This window comes from Manis javanica, chromosome 4, assembly GCF_040802235.1.
Source record: "Manis javanica isolate MJ-LG chromosome 4, MJ_LKY, whole genome shotgun sequence".
Classification (NCBI taxonomy): domain Eukaryota; kingdom Metazoa; phylum Chordata; class Mammalia; order Pholidota; family Manidae; genus Manis; species Manis javanica.
In genome coordinates, this window is record NC_133159.1 from 147,477,180 (window position 1) to 147,492,046 (window position 14,867).

The following is a 14,867-nucleotide window of genomic DNA, read 5'->3' on the forward strand; positions in this document are numbered from 1 at the left end:
TTAAACTGTCACTGTTTGGAGATGATATGATATTGTACATAAAAAAACCCTAAAGAGGCTGCTCTCTCTCTCTCTCTCTCTCTCTCTCTCCCCCCCCCTCCCTCTCTTCCTCTCCCTCCCTCTGGGGGCAGCCACTTTCTCTTTCAGATAATAAAATCTCTTGTGTGAAAGAAAAAAACCCTAAAGACTCCACTCCAAAAGTACTAGATCTAATATCTGAATTCAGCAAAGTTGCAGGATACAAAATTAATACACGGAAACCTGTTGCATTTCTATACACTAATGATGAACTAGCAGAAAGAGAAATCAGGAAAATAATTCCATTCACAATTGCATCAAAAAGAATAAAATAGCTAGGAATAAACTTAACCAAGAAAGTGAAAGACCTATACTCTGAAAACTACAAGACCCTCATGAGAGAAATTAAAGAAGATACCAATAAATGGAAACTTCCTGTGCTAATGGACAGGAAGAATTAATATTGTCAAAATGGCCATCCTGCCTAAAGCAATCTACAGATTCAATGCAATCCCTATCAAAATACCAACAGCATTCTTCAATGAACTAGAGCAAATCATTCTAAAATTCATATGGAACCACAAAAGACCCCCAATAGCCAAAGCAATCCTGAGAAGGAAGAATAAAGCAGGAGGGATTATGCTCCCAGACTTCAAGCTCTACTACAAAGCCACATTAATCAATACAATTTGGTACTGGCACAAGAACAGACCCATAGACCAATGGAACAGACTGTAAAGAGCCCAGATACAAGCCCAAGCGTATATGGTCAATTAATATACAATAAAGGAGCCATGGCCATATAATGGGCAAATGACAGCCTCTTCAACAACTGGTGTTGGCAAAACTGGACAGCTACATGCAAGAGAATAAAACTGGATTATCGTCTAACCCCATACACAAAAGTAAACAAAATGGATCAAAGACATGAATGTATGTCATGAAACCACAAAACTCTTAGAAGAAAACATAGGCAAAAATCTCTTAAATATAAACATGAGCAACTTTTTTCTGAATGCATCTCCTTAGGCAAGGGAAACAAAATAGAAAATGAACAAATAGAACTACATCATGCTAAAAAGCTTCTGTATAGCAAAGGTCTCAGCAGAACAAAAAGGCATCCTACAGTATGGGAAAATGTATTTGTAAATGACATATCTGACAAGGGGTTAACATCTAAAATACATAAAGAACTCACATTCCTCAACACCCAAAAAGCAAATAACCCTATTAAAAAATGGGTGGAGGATATGAACAGACACTTCTCCAAAGAAGAAATTCAGATGGCCAACAGGCACATGAAAAGATGCTCCACATCGCTATTTATCAGGGAAATGCAAATTAAAACCACAATGAGATATCACCTCACACCAGTTAGGATGGCCAACATAGAAAAGACTAGAAACAACAAATGCTGGTGAGGATGTGGAGAAAGAGGAACCCTCCTACACTGTTGGTGGGAATGTAAAATAGTTCAACCATTGTGGAAAGCAGTATGGAGGTTCCTCAAAAAACTAAAAATAGAAATACCATTTGACCCAGGAATCCCACTCCTAGGAATTTACCCTAAGAATGCAGGATCCCAGTTTCAAAAGACATATGCACCCTGTGTTTATCACAGCACTTATTTACAATAGCCAAGAAATGGAAGCAACCTAAGTGTCCCATCAGTAGATGAATGGATAAAGAAGATGTGGTACATATATGCAATGGAATATTATTCAGCCATAAGAAGTAAATAAATCCTGCCATTTGCAACAACATAGATGGAACTAGAGGGTATTTTGCTCAGTGAAATAAGCCAGGCACAGAAAAACAAGTACCAAATGATTTCACTCATCTGTGGAGTATAACAACAAAGCAAAAACTGAAGGAACAAAACAGCAGCAGAATCACAGAACCCAAGAATGGACTAACAGTTACCAAAAGGAAAGGGACTGGGGTGGGCGGATGAGAAGGCAGGGAGAAAGAGAATAAGGGGCATTACGATTAGGACACATAATATAGGGGATGGGAACAGGTAAGCAGTATAGCACAGAGAAGACAAGTTGTGACTCTATAGCATCTTACTATGCTGATGGACAGTGACTGTAATGGGGTATGTGGTGGGAACTTGATAATGGGGGAAATCTAGTAACCACAGGTTGCTCATGTGATTATATATTAATGATACCAAGAAAAAAAAAAGAACAGGAGCTACCTACAAATAAATAAAATTAATCAAAATAAATAAAAACCAAAACATATTACCAGTTTGTTACTTAGCAGTCCACAGGTAGGTATGAAAAGAAAGATAGGGGTGCTTGTACATTATAAAGGAAATGGAAACATGAAGAAGGACCTCATTACCTAAACCAGGTAGAATCACGCAGAAACATTTGGGAATTTTTCTATGAGTGAAGTGGTGAGGGACCCCACACCACTGTTACATATTCTATTAACATGCCTATAGGATCTCAGATTTGGAAGAAAGTAATTAGATGCCCATATCATAGAACTTAGAGAAGAGTACACTTTTCAGTCCAAAACTAAAAGATGTAATCATCACACTTTCTTTTCTTTCTTTTTAATCTTATGTTTCAGGTGTCCAGATATTAAGATTTGAATTAGTATGACAGGGTTGGTCACCAAGGAGTCATTAAATCATTCATCAATGATATAATTTAATTCAGAGATTAATAAAGATCAAGACACTTCTAACCATTGTCAGTGAAATTGATGCTTTATATATATGCATATAATCTTCTATAGATATGTGGAATTCCCATTTTATTAATAAAATAGGGCTTCTTTCAAATGAAGGCTCAGTGATTACTCTAACTTCTTATTCATTCATTCACATATTCATTAAGTAGGCATTAGGATGTACAACTCTTATATGTACCCTTTTTAATAGCCATACAAAGGCATAAAAATATGTGTAAGACATGATCACTACCTTCAATAACATTATAGTATTCAAGGAGATAAAATATTTAGAGGGAAAAAACTAGCTAGGGTTATCAGGGGAGGCTTTTTGGAGTTAATGGCATTTGAACTGAGCTTTGAAAATTTGGAAAATTCCAGTAAATGCCAGAGAAAGATTCTGGGTAGAGGAAATCTCACAAATGCACTAACAGAGTGATCAAGACATTATTAAGTATGGATTGAGAAATTTGCATAATTAATGTTCTATTTCTGATATTGGTCTCTGTAAATCTTTCACTTGCCTGAAGGTGGCAAGCAAGGTTTATTTCAGAAACTTCAGCATCAACATTACTTGAAAGAAAAATGAGAGTACTATTTCTCTGAAAAAAAAATTGACATTTAACTCATAAAATCAAAGTGAAAAAAGATTGAAAATTACTAAAAATCATGTAAATACTGTGCATATTTGATATTACTTGTTTTAAAGCACATAGATTTTATATTGCAAATATTTTTCATTGTAATATTTTAATTTTTATTGTCCCTGTTTCTCAGTTATAATACAATATTTTCATTGGAGAAAAATGGGAGGAAAAAAGCAGCTTATACTTTTAAGTATTACCATTAAAATCTGTGATAAATATTATTTATGTCTTTTTTTGGCAGAGGGGGAGGTGAGCATATTTATTGAGACATAATTTCCGAGTGGTAAAACTCAACCTTTTTAGTGTATAGTTGTGACTTTTATAAATTTTGACAAGTGCATATGGTTTGTAACCACCACTATAATAAAGATATAAAACAGTTTCATCACTCTAAAAAATTCCCCTGTGCTCCTTTGTGGTCAACCATTTTCTTCACCTCTAGGCTTTGACAACCACTGATTAGTTTTCTGTATCTATAGTTTTGCCTTTTCCAAATGTCATATAAGTGGAATCATCTGGTATGTACTCTTTTTTTTGTTCTGGCTTTTTTCATTAAATATAATTAGATATAATTCATGTACAGTTGAATATAGTTGTAGTGTATATCAATAATTCAATCTTTATTAGTGAGTAGTATTACATTGTATGAATGTTACCACAATCATTTATGAATTCATTAGTTGAGGGACATTTATGTTGTTTCTATGCATAAAGTCATTATAAACATTCACATACTGGTTTTTTATTGTACTATTTCATTTCTCTTGGGTAAATACCTAGAAATGGAGTTGCTGTGTCAAATGATAAATGTCTGTTTATAAGAAACTGCTAGAATCTAGAAAAGAAGAATAAATTAAGCCCAAAGTTAGTAGAAGGAGGGACATAATAAAGATCAGAGGAGAAATAAATAAAATAGAGAAGAATAAAACAATAGGGGAAAAAAAATCAATGAAACCAAGAGCTGGTTCTTTGAGAAAATAAACAAAATAGATAGACCCCTAGCCAGATTTACCAAGAAAAAAAAGAGAGTATATTCACACAAACAAAATCAGAAACAAAGAAGGAATAATCACAATGCATACCATAGAAATACAAAGAATTATTAGAAAATACTATGAAAAATTATATACCAATAAACTAGACAACCTAGAAGAAATGGACAACTCCTGAGAAAAATATAACCTTCCAAGACTGACCCAGGAAGAAACAAAATCTGAACAGACCGATTACCAGCCATGAAGTTGAATTGGTAATCAAAAAACTCCAAAAAACAAAACTCCCAGTCCAGATGGCTTCACAGCTGAATTCTAGGAAACATTTAAAGAAGAGCTAATACTCATCCTTCTTAAAGTATTCCAAAAACTAGAAGAAGAGGGAATACTTCCAAACTCATTCTATGAGGCCTGGTCACTTTAATACAAAAAGCAAAGACACCACAAAAAAAGAAAATTATACACCAATATCCCTAATGAACATAGATGCAAAAATCCTCAACAAAATATTAGCAAACTGAATCCAAAAATACATCAAAAAGATTATCCATCATGATCAAGTGGGATTTATTCCATGGATGCAAAGCTGGTACAATATTCTTAAATCAATCAATATCATACACGAAATCAACAAAAAAAAAATACAAATCACATGATTGTTTCAATGGATGCTGAAAAAGCATTTGACAAAATCCAGCATCCATTCATGATAATAACTCTCAACAAAATGGGTACATACCTCAACATAATAAAGGCCATGTATGACAAACCCACAGCCATTATCATACTTAACAGTAAAAAGCTGAAAGCTTTTCCTCTAAGATGAGGAACAAGACAAGGTTGCCACTCTCACCACTTTTATTCAACATGGTACTGGAGGTCCTAGCCCCTGCAACCAGACAACACAAAAAAATGAAAGGTATCCAAATTGGTAAGAAAGAACTTAAACTGTCATTATTTGTAGATTACATGATATTATACATATAAAACCCTACAGAGTCTACCCAAACACTATGAGAACTAATAAATGAATTCAGCAAAGTTGCAGGATACAAAATTAATACACAGAAATCTATTTTATTCGTATAAACTAACAATGAAATTGCAGAAAGAGAAATCAAGAAAAAAACTCCATTTACAATTGCATCAAAAAGAATAGAATACCTAGGCATAAACCTATTCCATGAAGGGGAAAGACCTGTACTCTGAAAACTGTAAGACACTCATGAGATAAATTAAAGAAGACACCAATAAATGGAAATCTATCCTGTGCTCATGCATAGGAAGAATTAATATTGTCAAAATGTCCATCCTGCCCAAAACAACTTAAATTCAATGCAATCTCTATTAAAATGCCAAGAGCAGTTCTAAAGAACTAGAACAAATAATTCTAAAATTCGTGTGGAACCACAAAAGACCGCGAATAGCCAAAGCAATCCTGAGAAAGAACAACAAAGCTGGAGGATTACACTCCTGGCCTTCAAGCTCTCTTAGAAAGTTACAGTAATCAAAACAATTTGATACTGGTACAAAAATACATCAATGGAACAGAATAGAAAGCCCAGATATAAACCCATGCATATATGGTCAATTAATATAAAATAAAGGGACCATGAATATACAATGGGGAAAAGACAGGCTCTTCAATAATTGGTGTTGGGAAAACTGGGCAGCTACATGTAAGAGAATGAAATTGGATTATTGTCTAACTCCATACACAAAAGTAAACTCAAAGTGGATCAAAGACCTGAATGTAAGTTTTGAAACCATAAAACTCAGAAGAAAACAGAGGCAATAATCTCTTGAGTATAAACATGAGCAACATTTTCCTGAATGCATCTCCTTACTCAAGAGAAGCAAAAGCAAAAATGAATAAATGGGACTATGTTAAACTAAAAAGCTTCTGTACAGCAAAGGACACCACCTGCAGAACAAAAAGGCATCCTACAGTATAGGAGAATATATTCATAAAGGACATATTTGATAATGGGTTAGCATCCAAAATATATAAAAAAACTCACACACCATTGTGGAAAGCAGTATGGAGGTTCCTCAGAATGCTCAAAATAGAAATACCATTTGACCCAGGAATTCCACTTCTAGGAATTTACCCTAAGAATGCAGCAGCCCAGTTTGAAAAAGACAGATGCACCCTGACATTTATTGCAGCACTATTTACAATAGCCAAGAAATGGAAGCAACCTAAATGTCTGTCAGTAGATGAATGGATAAAGGAGATGTGGTACATATACACAATGGAATATTATTCAGCCATAAGAAGAAAAATCCTACCATGTGCAACAACATGGATGGAGCTAGAGGGTATTATACTCAGTGAAATAAGCCAGGCATAGAAAGACAAGTACCAAATGATTTCACTCATATGTGGAGTATAAGAACAAAGAAAAACTGAAGGAACAAAACACAGAACCCAAGAATGGACTAACAGTTACCAAAGGGAAAGGGACTGGGAAAGATGGGTGGGAAGGGAGGGATAAGGGCAGGGAAAAAGAAAGGGAGCATTACGATTAGCATGTCTAATGTGGGTGGGGGGCATGAGGAGGGCCGTACAACACAGAGAAGACAAGTAGTGACTCTACAGCATCTTACTATGCTGATGGACAATGACTGTAATGGGATTTGTAGGGGGGGATTGATGAAGTGGGGAGCCTAGTAAACATAATGTTCTTCATGTAATACACACACACACTCAACAACCCTAAAAAAATAACATGGCCAATAGGCACATGAAAAGATGCTCCACATCGCAAATCATCAAGGAAATTCAAATTAAAACCACAATGAGATAACACTTCACACCAGTCAAAATGGCCACTATCCAAAAGACAAGAAAGAACAAATGCTAGTGAGGATGCAGAGAAATGGGAACCCTCCTACACTGTTGGTGGCAATATAAATTTGTGCAACATCTGTGGAAAGTAGTATGGAAGTTCCTCAAAAAACTAAAAATAGAAATACCATTTGATCCAGTAATTCCACTCCTAGGAATTTACCTGAAGAAAACAAAAGCCCTCATTTGAAAAGATATATGCCCCCCTATGTTTATCACTGCACTATGTGCAATAGCCAAGACAGGGAAGCAACTTAAGTGTCCATCAATAGATGAATGGGTAAAGAAAATGTGGTACATATACACAATGGAATATTATTCAACCACAAAAAGAAAAGAAATCCTGCCATTTGCACCAACATGGATGGAGTTAGAGGGTATTATGCTCAGTGAAATCAGCCAGGTGGAGAAAGACAAATACCATATGATTTCACTCATTTGTGAAATATAAAAACAAGGCAAGACAGAAGAAACAAAACAGCAGTAGACTAGCACTGAGAAGTGACTAGTGGTTACAAGGGAGAGGGGTTGGGGCAGGTTTGCAGGAAGGGTGAGGGAGATAAAAGGGCACAGAATTTGCAATCACAATGTAAGGTGACCATGGGGATGGTAGTACAGCATGGAGAATATAGTCAATGATTCTGTAACATCTTTCTATGTTGATAGATAGTAACTGCATATAGGGCGAGAATTTAATAATAGGGGTAACTGTTGAACCACTGTGCTGTATGTATATTTGAAACCAATATAAGAATGTATATTTGATACTTCAATTTGAAAAAAGAAAGAAAGGAACTGCCAAATGTTTTCCATAGAGTCTGGACCGTTTTGCATTTCTGCCAGCCATGTATGACAATTTCAGTTATTCCACATCTTTGCTAAGATTGGTATTGTCAGTTTTTTTTTGTTTTACCCATTCTAATAAGTAATAGTGGTATGTCATTGTGGTTTTAATTTGCATATACCTATGATGATTGGGTTGTATATCTTTTTGTGTATTTATTTGTAGTCTATATATCTTTTATGGTGAAATGTCTGTTCAAATCTTTTGCCAATATATATGTGGGACAGAAGAGTTGCTTATTTTTTATTGTTAAGTCCTGAGAATTTCTTATAGATTCTGGATTGAAATCCATAATCAGATATATGCTTTGCAAATATTTTGGCCCAGTCTTTGGCTTGTCTTTTAATTCTCTTAATTGTGCCTTTCAAGAAGAAATTCTTAATTCTGATGAAGTCCAATTTATCAACATTTTCTCTTTTTATTGTGCCTTTGGTGGTATCTAGGAAAGCTTGCATAATCCTAAGGTCACAAAGATTTGCTTATATGTGTTTTTCTAGAGTTTTATAGTTTTATGTTTTACATTTAGTTTTTAATCCATTTTGAGTAGGTTCTTGTATATGTTCTTATTTTTAATATAGATGTCCAATTGTTCAAACACCATTTCTTCATAGGAGAAAATTTTAGCAAAGGCAAGGACTTTTTTTGTTAAATGATACAGTTAAAATCTGTGATAGATCTTGTTTGAGAGTTTTTTCTATTTTTTTTTTAGAAGTTGTTTATTTTCCAAATATTACTACACCCTATTTAAAAAGAGCCATTTGTGTCTTGGTTCTTCCACCTCTCATTTTATTCCATTAGCAGTGTCAGGACTTTAAGGCAGTTTTCAAATGATATTATCAATATCTGCGCTATCCAGAGTTATGGGATTTTCAACTGTAGAGAGTGCCAGACCTCTTTTAGAGATGAGGAAACTGGGACGATCTTCAGTGACTTGCCCAAGGTGGTACAGCTAGATAATGGCACATCAAAGTCCAAGTACAGCTTTCCAAATCTCCAGGCCATTGCTCTTTCCACCAACTATTTATGGAGTCCCTGCTGAGTGTGTTACTAACTTTCTCTTTATTAAATATAGATATTTGCTGCAACAGCAAGTTTTTCTCTAAAATATCATTTTCATTGCTTTTGCAGCTAGTACATGAAATTTGACTAAGCAAAGTTAAACCCAATTCTTATAAAATACCTTTAAGCTTTATGCAATGCCACTGGGTTTAAAATCTATCACGAAATAAATATACGCACAAAAGAAATATAACCTAACAAAGGAAACAAATCTAATTAGTAATCTAGTGAGTACTAACATACTCACTCTCTAAAAGGGGTCTGGCACTCTCTACAGTTGAAAATCCCGTAACTCCATATAGTGCAGAGATTGATAATATCATTTGAAAAATGCCTTAAAGTCCTGACACTGCTAATGGAATAAAATGAGAGGTGGAAGAACCAAGACACAAATGGCTCTTTTTAAATAGGGTGTAGTAATACTTGGAAAATAAAGTTAAACAACTTCTAAAAAAAAATTGAAAAAACTCTCAAACAAGATCTATCACAGATTTTAACTGTATCATTTAACAACAAAAGTCCCTGCCTTTGCTAAAATTTTCTCCTATGAGGAAATGGAGAATTTTAGTTGATAATTCCGACTTTACACATGTAATTTTTACTTTACATTAAATTAGCTACATCTCTCTTCATTCAATTATAAATCAAACAGTCAGACAGAAAATTCATCTTTTTTATTACATGGGACTTTCAGCAACTTGATGGATTAAATCTGAATAGTCCAGTCCTGCCTTATGCAACAACAGCATAAATATGCTTGATAAAATATAAAAAAGAGAAATCCCTAGATGCCAGAAATGAATAGAGAATACAAATCTATAGGAAAATTAAAAACTGTTCAAGGTGCAAGGAATTCCCATGGAGTAAACATTCCCCACTGGAAATGAGATCACAACAAAAAATTACTTATCACATGAAGAAATAAGCCATCATGAGATCAGGTAATCCAACAAACAGGAAAATTGTAACCGAAGAACTAGAAATAATAGGAGAATCTAAAAGAAACTGTAAAATAAGTGTAGTTTAAAGCACTGGAAAAGTGAAATCATGGAAACCATAATGAAATGAGATAACATTATAAAAACAAATAGGCACGCTCAGCGAAGTAAGCCAGGCAGAGAAAGACAAGTACCAAATGATTTCATTCATATGTGGAGTATAAGAACAAAGAAAAACTGAAGGAAGAAAACAGCAGCAGAATCACAGAACCCACGAATGAACTAACAGTTACCAAAGGGAAAGGGACTGGGGAGGATGGGTGGGAAGGGAGGGATAAGGGTGGGAAAAAGAAAGGGGGCATTACAATTAGCATGTACAATGTGGGGGGGGTGTACAGAGCGGGCTCTACAGCACAGAAAAGACAAGTAGTGATTTTACAGCATCTTACTACGCTGATAGACAGTGACTGTGAAGGGGATGTCGGGGGGACTTGGTGAAGTGGGGAGCCTAGTAAGCATAATGTTCTTCATGTAATTGTAGATTAATGATACCAAAAAAAAAACCAAATAGACAAATTTGAAAAAATAATAAAATTGAACATTAAAAAATTCACTGATATTAAAAACTCAACAGACAGTATAAAGAAATCAAGAGAAAATAATGAAGTAGAAGACAGAGCTGAGGAAATCACCAGAATGTAGCATATAACAATGAAGAGATGAAAATATGAAAGAGGAATTAAAAGATACAGAGGATAGAATGAGAAGACCCAACACATGTTTAAAGGAGTTCCAGAATGATGGAATAGACAGAATAGGAGAGAAGCAATATTTGAGTAGCTAATCACTGAGCTCCATATACATAAAAGTAAAAATCATACACCTGACCAGAGTGAAACACAAAACACAGTGGAAAAAGAGGAAATCTTTAAAATAACAAAATATAAAATATTTCTTACAAAGGAACAATTCTTATTTTCAGCAGATTTTTCATCAACAAAAATTGAGAAAAGACAGTAGAATGGTAGGCATCACCACATTGTTAAGGGATAAAGATCAAGAAATCTGTATCAAACTGTCATGCAGGAGTGAAACTGAAATCAAGATGTTTTTCAGACAAATAGTGAAATAGTTTACGAGTAATAAATTATTGCTTGTAATATACTCAAATATATACTTCAAGATGAAGGAAATTAAATCCAGGAAAAAGGACTGGTGATAAAGTACCAATTGTGAAGAGAAAAGATAGTAAAAAGACTGGTATATCAAAATTAATACTTAGCATTAAAAAGCAATAATGATAAATATTTCTAAGTTGAGAGGGTTTTTGAAGAACTGAAATCAAATTATTATAATAACATAACTGATGGGGAAGTGAATCATCTAAAATTGTGTATTGTTCAAAACAGGCTGATATCTAAGACCCAGTTGAGTGTGCATGTTATAAATTTAAGGGTAAACATTGAATGAATAAATAGAAAGTTGTATGTAGTTTTAAAAAAGGAAAGTATGTATCTTTATAAATGTAAAAGAGAAACAAGTTGTTCATTTTACCACTATGAAGAAAATACACTTGACAACCATGAACTTCTCACCAAAGTATCGAAGGAAAAATGGATAAAACAACCTCCCAAAAAATGTTTAAAGCTTACATAATTACAGTAAAGAGGTTTCAAAATTGTGTAAGTCTGTAAGAAAATAGCAAGCTTTGTTTTCAATACTCTTCCTATATCACATAAAGCTTTATGTAAATAAACCTGAAACCCCACCTCTTTACCAGAGATTACCTTCTTAATCCGTAAATAAAGGTTTATATTTCTTACTGTAGAATGTTCAAGCCAGTAGAGGTGGTGGAAAAATAACTCAATAACTCAGGAAAGTATAGAAAAAAGAAGTGAAGAAAAAGCATACTAAATAGAAACCAAAATAGTGGAAATAAATTCTACTCTAACCAGTAAACTTACAAAAGTATGCTTACAACATGATACCACTTAGATAAAAATTAAAACATACAAAAAAAAACATTGCTTATGGACACATACCTATGTAGTAAAATTATAGAAACATGGGACACAATATAAGTTGTAGAGACTGGATACCTGTGATAAGTAGGGAAAGGAATGAGGGAGGGTTGCTTCTACTTTATTAATAATTTTTATTTTTTTTTATAAAATCGGAAATACATGGCAACTTGGTAAGATCTGCTGTTCGATACATAGATGTTTATCATGTTATTTTCTATACTTTTTTCCTGTATATCTGAAATATTATCTCTATATTAAAAACTCCCAAAACATTATCTCAAAGAAAAACCTCAATAAATAAGCCTCTTTGTACAAACAAATAATTAAATACTTACAAACATCTTATCACTGTTTGTAAGGACATTGAAGAAGACTGAAAAGTTGTCTTTTCACATCAACTATAAACAGCACAGCTTATAGGAAAGGGAGTGTACCATACCACATGTTTCCCTGGTTAACTAAAACCCTCTATACTGCTGCAGAGAAGTTGAAGGTAGAAGATCCTTGAGATGCAAGACTATATTTCTATGTATTATGGTGCATCAAAAGCAGTCCCTTCAATGATGTTCAGTATTTTTTAAAGAAATAGAAGCATACAAAAGGTATACCCTTCCTGTAGGAGCTCTGGTGCTTCCGTGTTTTTGTTTCTCTATCTATAGGTTCAAGGCAATGTGGGTCTTTTGTCATTGGGAGAATTAGATAAATCTTCTCATGCAAGAGAAGACAGAGAATAGAGGAAGGGGCCAAATAAAAAAGAAATGGGATTAAAGTCCTCTAAATGAGAACTGGAATGCACTCTTCTCCAACATAACCCATCTCAAGCTTCCAATAGGAATTTTTGAAAGTCTGAAATTCTATTTTCATAAAGAGCCTCAAGGAGCAGCCTAAAATATGAAAGCACAAATTTCATTTTTCTCTTCTTGATGGTCATAATTTTTTTAAGCACTACATATAACATATGTACTTAGGGAACATTTGCCATACTCCCTCAAAAATAAACTGGAGCAATATTTGGGGAAAATAAATAAGCATTTTGTAAACCCAAGTTCTCAGTTGTCTTTCAGAGAAGACAACTTACCCTGTCAGGATTCACTCTGAAGGGTCTCTTCCATAGTGCAGAAAAGATGCTCTGTCTGCCATTAAGATGGAGCCATGCAGTACCCTCCTTCTTCTAGTGAAGCAAGAGGATATAGAGAAAGCCTCTTCAGAGAGAGAGGGAGTAGAAGGTGAAGGGGGCCCTGAAAGGGGAAAAAGAAGTTTGACTCCTGCGTCTTGCGTGCTCTTCCCCAGGGCAACTTCTAGAGGAGGAAGGTCCATTAAATGGCATGAGGAGAAAGCTGAAGGTGACAGGGTTCATGCCCTGCTTCTCTATGACTTGGTGCCACATCCAATATGGAGACTGCTCAGCAGTGACAGAGAGAAGTAGAAGTGGCGATTGAGCCTGATGCAGTGGTCCTGGCTCCTGTGTGGCCTACTGGGAATGCTGGTGATGGACCACAGAAGTGGTGAAGAGTCCAGTAGAAGCTAAGATGCTGCAGTGTGTAGGGCAAATGACCTAAACCCCAGACCCATGATGATATCAACACACTGCCCAAAGGCCAGGTAAGTCTTGCTGCATCTCAAAGGGGCCCTCAATGGCCACCAGTCCACAGAGATGCCATACTGCCACAGGAACAAATTTGCATCCTGAGACCCCAAAGGGATCTGAGGCCCTTCCTCTCCCAACCCCTATGCAGCCACAAATCCTTCCATACAGCCAGACACTATGTTGAAGGGAAGCAAGGTTAAGGGAGAAGAAATATGAAAGATTTTCCACCTACCCAGAAGAAAATGTATTATTCACAAGTGACTATTTATTTAGACTGAAAGAGATTGTTACCTTGAATTGACAAGCTTGAAGTTCAGGGGGTTTTTTTTAGGGCTTTTTTCCCCTCCCACTATGGAAGCTTGCAAGGAAAATTAGGTCCATCAAATAAAATAAAGGGCACTATTTCCTTTGCACGTTAGAATTACAGTGGGGGTATATTTTGACCCCACTATACAAATGTTTATAGATTCTTTTTGTTTTTTCTCCTGATGTTAGTACCCTTTATCAACTCGCATGTATTACCCCGTTTGAAATGAACTGTTATCCGCATTGTATTGACCAGAGTCTCCAAATGCAGAGACAAGCTTTGTCTATTCTGGAATCAGCAGGTGTAAGGCATGAAGCAAGGGGCAGTAATGTGAAGAATAGACTCAGGTCTTTGTAATCATGAGAAAATGACCCCCAAGCCGTCTGCCCTTCTTTTTAATTTGTTCCTTTCCTCTGGTCTAAATGCACTTAAAATTAGAACCATAGAAAGCCACATGCACTGCAACCACCGTTACTCGCCACTGTGACTGTTCCCCTGGGTAACGCTAAACATTTAATAGGCCTGTCCCAGCATCTAATAACAAAGGAAAAACACATGGCAGATCATGATAATGATTTTGTGTCTTTCTGTAATAATGAAAGAAAAACCTGATCCTGCATAGTAATCACTTTGTTATGCATGGAACTTAACTGGCATTTCCTCATGAATTTTAATGTGCCATACAATTTCTCACTACTGATCCTCACAATTCTTTGTGAGCCTTTGCAGAACATTATTCTCTTGTCTCTCTTTTTTTTCTTTCAATGATGTAATTATTCTATCTAAACCAAAAGGCTTTAGGATGTTGCCTTTTCACTGTATTGGCCAGAGAGCTGGTCTAGGTTGACATTAAATAACCTGGGAAGATGGAGCTGCACACTTAGGGTTTCTGCACTTTCCTACTTTTTGGTAAT

At 35.1% G+C, this 14,867-nt stretch overlaps 1 long non-coding RNA gene across 5 annotated transcripts in view; it reads left to right on the plus strand.

Moving 5' to 3' along the window:
- The window catches only part of LOC108398501 (uncharacterized), a 112,291-nt gene that overhangs the window by 4,129 nt on the left and 93,295 nt on the right, over window positions 1-14,867 (plus strand). The window lies entirely within an intron of this gene.